The sequence below is a fragment of the Gossypium hirsutum genome, chromosome A07, assembly GCF_007990345.1.
Source record: "Gossypium hirsutum isolate 1008001.06 chromosome A07, Gossypium_hirsutum_v2.1, whole genome shotgun sequence".
NCBI classification, from domain to species: Eukaryota; Viridiplantae; Streptophyta; class Magnoliopsida; order Malvales; family Malvaceae; genus Gossypium; species Gossypium hirsutum.
Window position 1 is genome coordinate 67730067 of NC_053430.1, and position 8142 is coordinate 67738208.

Sequence of the window (8142 nt, forward strand, 5' to 3'; positions counted from 1 at the left end):
ATAGACACGTGCGTGTGACACGCCCGTGTGGATTTGGCAGGATTGCCCACGACTATGTCGCATGGCCGTGGTAACGTATCGAATCCTGTGTTTGGGAAAAATTTTGCTTTGTTTTTACATGGCCGTATCACACGACCGTGTCGCCGCCCGTGGTATGAGTACGGCCTAAGGCATGCCCGTGGGCTAGGCTGTGTTCATCCCTGTCAAATTTCAAAATTTCCTGCAGTTAAACTATGAATGGTTAAAGAAAAATTAAACCCTATTTAGGGAGGTTAGTGCTTGGGTTGCCTCCTAAGAAGCGCTTATTTAGAGTCTAAGCTCGACTCTACCTCAATTTCGTGTGATTACGGTGGATTGAGGAGTTGAAACTCCTCACTTCTGCTATCAATTTTATCAAAATAAGGTCTGAGTCGAGTATTATTTACCTTAAAAGTTCCGAATACAGTATGTGTTACCTCGACTGTACCATTTGGGAGATGTTCATTACCGTGAAGGGAGTCGCTCTATCTGTATTGTGCTTTAGAGTAACAATTCGGGGGTCATTTTCATCTAACAATACTTTGTCCCCAACTTTAATTTGCTTTGTGTCATCCCTATGTTCATTGTGGTGTTGTTTCGATTTTTTGTGTGCTTTTGGTTTTTCCTTGACAGGTGTTCGCCATTCATCTAGTTCATCGACCTGAAGTCTTCGTTCTTTATAGATGGGTCCTTTGTTATTACTTGAACATGGCTCATGAAAGCTCTTCGAACGTGTTTCCTGCAAAGAAGGTTGCACTGCATGATTAGTATTAGTAGCATGATTTATACAACCACCCTCAATATTTGATGTGTTACTCTAATTACGAGCTTGAAGAGTGATTGTTTCATCACCCACATAAAGTGTGAGTTCACCTGTACCAACATCGATAAGGGTTCTAGCAGTTGCTAAAAAGGGTCGTCCTAAAATCAAAGGTATGTTACTATCCTCTACTGGGTATATAAATTTATCAATTTTAACAAGAACATCTTTAATGATACCCATAGGAAATCTAATGGTTTTATTAGCCAATTAGATGCTCATCCTAGTTTGTTTGGGTTTCCCAAGACCTAGCTTTTTAAACATTTTATAAGGCATAACATTAATGCTCGCCCCTAAATCAGCCAATGCATTATTCACGTTCAAACTACCAATTAAACAAGGAATCGTAAAACTTCCTGGATTTTTCAACTTGTTGGGTAGCTTATTCTGTAGAACGGCTGAGCAAACTGCGTTAAACTCTACATGCGATGCCTCATCCAAATTCTGTTTGTTTTCTAAAAGCTCTTTTAAGAATTTAACTACGTTCGGCATCTGCGAAAGAGCTTCAATAAACGGTAAGTTAATATGTAATTTCTTTAATAGTTTAAGGAATTTACCAAATTGTTCGTCTGTGTGGTCTTTCCTTGTCACATTGGGGTATGACACACGAGGTTTGTACTCTTTACTTATCGGTTTTTGCTCATTGTGGTCTGTCTCACCTTTACCTTTACTTACCATAATTCTTTGCCTCGGTTCTGGTAACTAACCCTTCCGTATCTTGAACGGTAATCGCATTGAGTTGTTCCCTTGGGTTCGATTCAGTATTACTCGACAAGCTACCTTGTGGTCGTTTAGAAATCAGTTTGGCGAGTTGGCCTATCTGGGTTTTGAGCCCCTGAATCGACACTTGTTGATTCTTAAGTGCTGTCTTGATATTCTCAAAATAAGTTTCTGACACCGAGATAAACTTCGTTAGCATCTCCTCAAGGTTCGGCTTCTTTTCCTGTGGGTAAGATGGTTGTTGAAAACCCGGAGGATGTTGTGGCCTTTGATTTCCTTGACCACCCCACAAGAAATTAGGATGGTTCCTCCAACCTGCACTATAAGTATTACTGTATGAGTTATTTTGAGGTCTAGAATTATTATTTCCCATATATTGAACTTGTTCCTCCTCGGTGCTAGGGTTGAAAGATTGATATTCTGTGTGCACTCCTCCTCCATTTGCATCGCACCTCATCACTGGATGTACCTGAGTAGAACCATGTAAACCGTCAATCTTTTTATTTAAAAGCTCTACTTGGTTAGATAGCATTGTGATCGAATCGACGTTAAAATGCTGGCTACTTTCGTCGGCTTTGTCCTTGTGACTTGCCACTGATAATTATAAAGTGACATCTCTTCTATAAATTCATAAGCCTCTTCAGGTGTCTTATTATTGATAGCCCCCCCTAGCAACTACGTTGATTATTTGTCTGGTTGAAGGATTCAGGTCGTTGTGAAACGTCTGGACCTGCAGCCATAGAGGTAACCCATGGTGAGGGCACCTTCTCAATAGATCCTTGTATCTCTCCGATGCATCATAGAGTGTTTCTAGATCCATCTGCATAAAAGAAAAGATATTATTCCTCAATTTAGCCGTTTTAACCGGCGAAAAATATTTAAGAAAAAACTTTTCGGTCATTTGTTCCCAAGTAGTGATTGACCCTCGTGGTAACAAGTTCAACCACTGTGTAGCCTTATTCCTCAATGAAAAAAGGAATAATCGAAGATAGATTGCATCATCAGAAACGCCATTGATTTTAAACGTGTCGCAGAATTTTAGAAAATTCACTAAGTGAGTGTTTGGATCCTTATCCTGCAAACCATCAAACTGAACAAACTGTTGTATCATTTGAATTGTGTTAGGTTTCAGTTCAAAATTATTTGTAGCAATAGCAGGCCTACCTATACTCGACTCATTTTCTGTTAAATTAGGTTTAGCATAATCATACATAGTGCGTGGAGCATGATTCTGATTTACTGGATCAGCAGCAATTGCAAGAGGTAGCAGATTTTCCTGATTTTTAGCCATCTCCTTGGTTGTGGTGGAAATATCATCTTTTTGCTCTTCCTCTGTGTATCTTTGGCTTTGCCTTATTTCTCTTCGGTTTTTTTGAGCTGTACGATTGATCTCACTATCAAAAAGTAATGGTCCCGACGAGTTTATTCTACTCATAAACTATAAAAACCTGCCAGAAGGAAAAAAAAATTTAGTAACAAAAATCAAAATAAATTTCAAATTGCAATAGAATAAATGGCTAAAGTAATAAAAATTAAGTGTTCCTAATATCTTAGTTCCCCGGCAACGGCGCCAAAAAAGTGATGTGATCATCTCGTGATAAGTTTTAAATTTATGATTGATCGAACTTGAAAACTAACTATTATCACGATAAAGGCAAGCGTACCTATCGAACAGTAGTATAGTTAATAGCAAGACCGGAATGTTGAACCCACGGGAACTAAAAGTTCTAGTATTAACCTTCTTTTTATTATCTAGCCTAAAAATAAAAGGGTTTGTTTTATCTAAATTAATTAATTAAACTAAGAATGCACCGGAAGAAAATTGGGGAAATACTTGTGGGAAAAACTGATTGATTTGGACAATACCCAAGGGAATGTGCACCTACACTTCACTTGTTATTTGACTCTGAATCAGACGATTTATTCACTTTACTTGATTTGTAGAAATCCTTAAGTTATATTATTATCTCTCTCGAGACTATCAACGTATAACCCTAGGTTGATTGGTTGAAATCTCTTTCTAATTAAAACCCCTAGTGTTGCATTAACTCGATCTATGGATTCCCTTATTAGGTTTCACCCTAATCCGGCAAAATTATGTCACCCTATGCCTAGGGGTGCAATCAAATCCGCTTAATTATGCTAGATCTACTCTTAAACAGGGACTTTTGCTCCTCTAAATAAGCACATCAATACTTGAATCAATATCCTAGAATATTAAAGCAAGAATTAAGAACTCATAATTAAGAACAAATCAAATATTTATCATATAATTCAGAAAATAATAACAAGATCCGTCTTATATTTCATTCCCCTTAGGTATTTGGGGGATTTAGTTCATATTTGTAAAAGAAAACATCTTAGAATAATAATAATAACAAAACATAGAGAAACCCAAAAATCCCGAAGGGAATTGAAAGGAGATCTTCAATCTTGATGGAGAATCCAGCTTCTGAGATGGATCAATCGGCTTTCTTCGAGTAATTCCTTGCCTCTTACTCTGTGTGTCGTTTAAATGCCTCATCTAGGGTGTTAATATAGGCTTTACAATGACTAAGAATCCTCCAAAGTGCCTTTTTTCGATTAGAACTAGACTTGGGCCTAACAGAGACACGCCCGTGTGACACGCCTGTGTGCAAGTGCTTCAAATCATGTTAGAGTCTGTTGAATAGCCATGGGCGTGTGGTCCACCCGTTTAAGAAGGTCCAGGCCATGTTAGAATCTGCTAAAACTACACGGGCGTGTGGTCTACCAGTGTACGGAAGTCCAGGCTGTGTCAATTTCTCATGTTGGCTCATTTTCACCGTTTTTGGCCCGATTCTCGCTTCTTTTACTCTCTTATGCTCAACTAAGTATAAAGCATGAAATTGAAGGATTAGGAGCATCAAATTCCACAAATCCAATGATAATTCATCCAAAAATATGCTAAGCATGGGATAACAATATGTATAAATTACGGTTTATCAGGGGTGTTACAGAAATGGAAATGGGATAAAGTTACTATGGATTTTGTATCGAGATTACCCTTGTCTTTGAAAAAGAAATATAACACCCCTAACCCGTATCCGTTGCCAAAGGATTATGAGGCTTTACCGTACAAAACATAATTTAGCACAGTTATTTAACACTCTTCATGCACTATAGAATAGTGATACATTTATAACATTATTAAACTTTTATACATCAAAGTCATGTGTACATATATAACACTTTTATTATTCGATTCCCTGTATACATTACATTAATGAAATTTTTATAATTAAACCATAATCAAGCATATAATCTCACTTTTCATATATAGAAAATATATAAGCACATAATCTCATTAACTAAGTATCAAACATTTAATTTTTCTAATTTCTCTATATGTATAAGATGAAACCAATCAAATCAATATGCATACAACTTAAAGTCTAATCATATATATAAAACATTAGCAATATTACTATATGACCGTACATACCTTTGATGTTATTAGTATACGCATTTTAACCTATTCCATAATTAAAGTCATGACTATACCAATTCATATATTATGCATGTTTGTCTAGATTTTAAACATTCACACGGCATAATAGGAATGTGCATATAATACGCATAAACAAGCATATTCATTTAACCACATAAAATTATGATTGTAATCAATTTTAATCTCTAGTACCGAAGCAAACCAATTCATACTATCATAATCACATTTAATTTCAAACTTACAATTTCATATACAACATATACTTTCATTTAGCCGAATATACATATATCCAATATCAAAATATCATTCAATCTCAAAGCCATAATATCATTATTTAACCGAATATACATAATCTCATATACATATATTCATTAATCATTTCATAAATATTCACATTTTATATTCATAAGGCCTGAGTATAATCATTTATATATGTTTGCACATAGATCACAAATATGATATCACTATACTTAACCTTTGGCCGAATGTATTTTTTTTATATACACATACATTTTTCATTTACATCATACATGATTTGCAACACATATCAAGTAACCTACTTACCTTATTTCAAATATGTAATAAGCTATCACATACCTGATCACTTTAGCTTGTTTTAAACATTCAATCACAACTTACCATTACCCGTTGAACCATTCGAAATTGAATAGGGTACTCAGATAATCACATATATCATACAATCCAACGTCCCAGATGTGGTCTTACATGCAATCACATATAGATGCCACTGTCCCAGACAAGGTCTTACACGAATCAAATACAATGCCAAAGTCCCAGACATGGTCTTACACATAATCACATATCGATGCCAATGTCCCAGATGTGGTCTTACTCGAGAACACATATCGGAAATCCTATGTCATGACATATGTATCTTACCTATTCCTAAGGTTTGTACGGGGCTTTCGAACGTCGTAACTCGATCAAATCAAACTCATACACATAGATTCCAAGCTTATACATATTTGGCTTTCACATATATACTATATCATTATACATTTCAACATATATAGTTTGTATTTAATCAAATAAATAACATCTATTTGCTTATAAACTTACCTCAGACAACAGTAATCAGAACGAGACGACTAATCGACAACATTGGTTTTCCCCCGATCCAAATCTGATTTCTTTGGTTCTTGATCTAAACTTATTCTAATTCAACTTATTCGAATATAATTTCACTCAATTAGTCCAAAAACAAATAAATGGGAAAATTACCAATTTACCCCTGACATGTTATACTTTTTACAATTTAGTCCAAATTGCACTAAACACAAAACATGCAAAATTTGAATACACTATGCGTAGGCAGAATGTTCCTTATATTCTTACAAGTCCATACATTTCATTTATTTTACATTTTAGTCCCTCAATTTATTATTTTTTCAATTTAGTCCTAATTACTCAAAATCATCAAAAGTTCCAATGCAAAACATATTAATCCAAAACATATCTTTCATAATTAATCAACTAACATCACAAAACTCAATTATTCATCAATGGCATAACTCAAAATTTTCATCAAAATTAGAAATTCAAGCATGGGCTTTGTACATTACATTGTAACAATCTTGAAAACGTAAAAATTCTCAAAAACCGAACAAAAACTAACCTTGAATCAAGCTTCCAAAGTGCCGAATACCCTAAGATATATTTTCTTTCTTTCTTTCTCAAGTTTCGGCAAGAACAAGATACTTTGCAAGCTTATTTTAATTTTATGTTTTATTTTAACATATATTATTTATCATTTTACAAATTTAACCTTTGTAATAAAATATTAAACCATTATAATATAAGGTCACTACCGTCCATTACATGCTATCATGGACAAATTGCAGCTTAAACACATCAAATTACAAAGACAATCACAATTCGACCCTTACACATTAACCTATCAAATTTTCATTTTACGCAATTAAGCCATTTTATTAAATCGAGCACTCAAACGACAAAATTAAAGCACGAAAATTTCACAGATATTAATTCACACATGATAAACACAGAGAATAATTTTAAAATATTTTTCTAACTCGGATTCGTGGTCCCGAAACCACCGTTCTGAATATGGTTTAAATCGGGCTGTTACAACTCTCCCCTCTTAGGGATTTTCGTCCCCGAAAATCTTACTGGTGAATAGGTTCGAATAATGTTCTTTCATTGCATCGTTTGGCTCCCACGTTTCCTCTTCTACTCCATGTTTATGCCACAGTACTTTCACTAACGAAATTTTCTTATTTCGCAATTCTTTAACCTCGAGAGCCAGAATGCGAATCGGTTCTTCCTCATATGCCATATCAGATTTAATCTCAATCTTTGATGGATTAATCACATGTGAGGGATCAGATCGATATCTACGAAGCATCGAAACATGGAATACATTATGGATCTTTTCTAACTCAGGTGGCAACAACAATCTATAAGCAACCGACCCGATACACTTTATAATCTCATACGACCCAATAAATCTCGGACTCAATTTGCCTTTACGAGCGAATCTAAGTATTTTCTTCTACAGTGAGACTTTCAAAAAGACTTTGTCCCTGATTTGAAACTCTATATCTATTCGTTTCGAGTCAGCATACGATTTCTAAGGATCTGACGCTGTTTTTAGACTTTCACGAATTACTTTCACTCTTTGTTCAGTCTCTCTAATCAAATCGAGCCCGTGTAACTTATTTTGATTGAGCTCGGTCCAATACAATGGTGTACGACATTTACGACCGTACAAAGCCACGTAAGGTGCCATTTTGATACTCGATTGAAAGCTATTATTGTACGCAAATTCAATCAGAGGTAAGTATCGTTCCCATATACCTTCGAACTCGAGAATGCAACATCTCAACATATCCTCAAGTATCTGAATGATTCGTTCGGATTGACCATCTGTTTGCGGATGGAAAGCTGTGCTGAAATATAATTTCGTAGCTAATGTATCTTGCAGTTTCTTCCAAAATCGTGATGTAAAGCTCGGATCTCTATCCGAAACAATAGAAATAGGTACTCCGTGTAATCTCACAATCTGAGAAGCATACAATTTAGCTAGCTTATCAAGCGAGTAATCTATGTGAACAGGAACAACATGAGCCGATTT

At 35.3% G+C, this 8142-nt stretch overlaps 1 non-coding gene across 1 annotated transcript; it reads left to right on the top strand.

Annotated features, from left to right (window-relative positions):
• Window positions 1-2304: 2304 nt before the first annotated feature.
• On the top strand, window positions 2305-2411 carry LOC121204157 (small nucleolar RNA R71). Its single transcript, XR_005899085.1, has one exon. It is a non-coding gene; the product is annotated as a small nucleolar RNA R71 (small nucleolar RNA).
• The last annotated feature ends 5731 nt before the right edge of the window (window positions 2412-8142 follow it).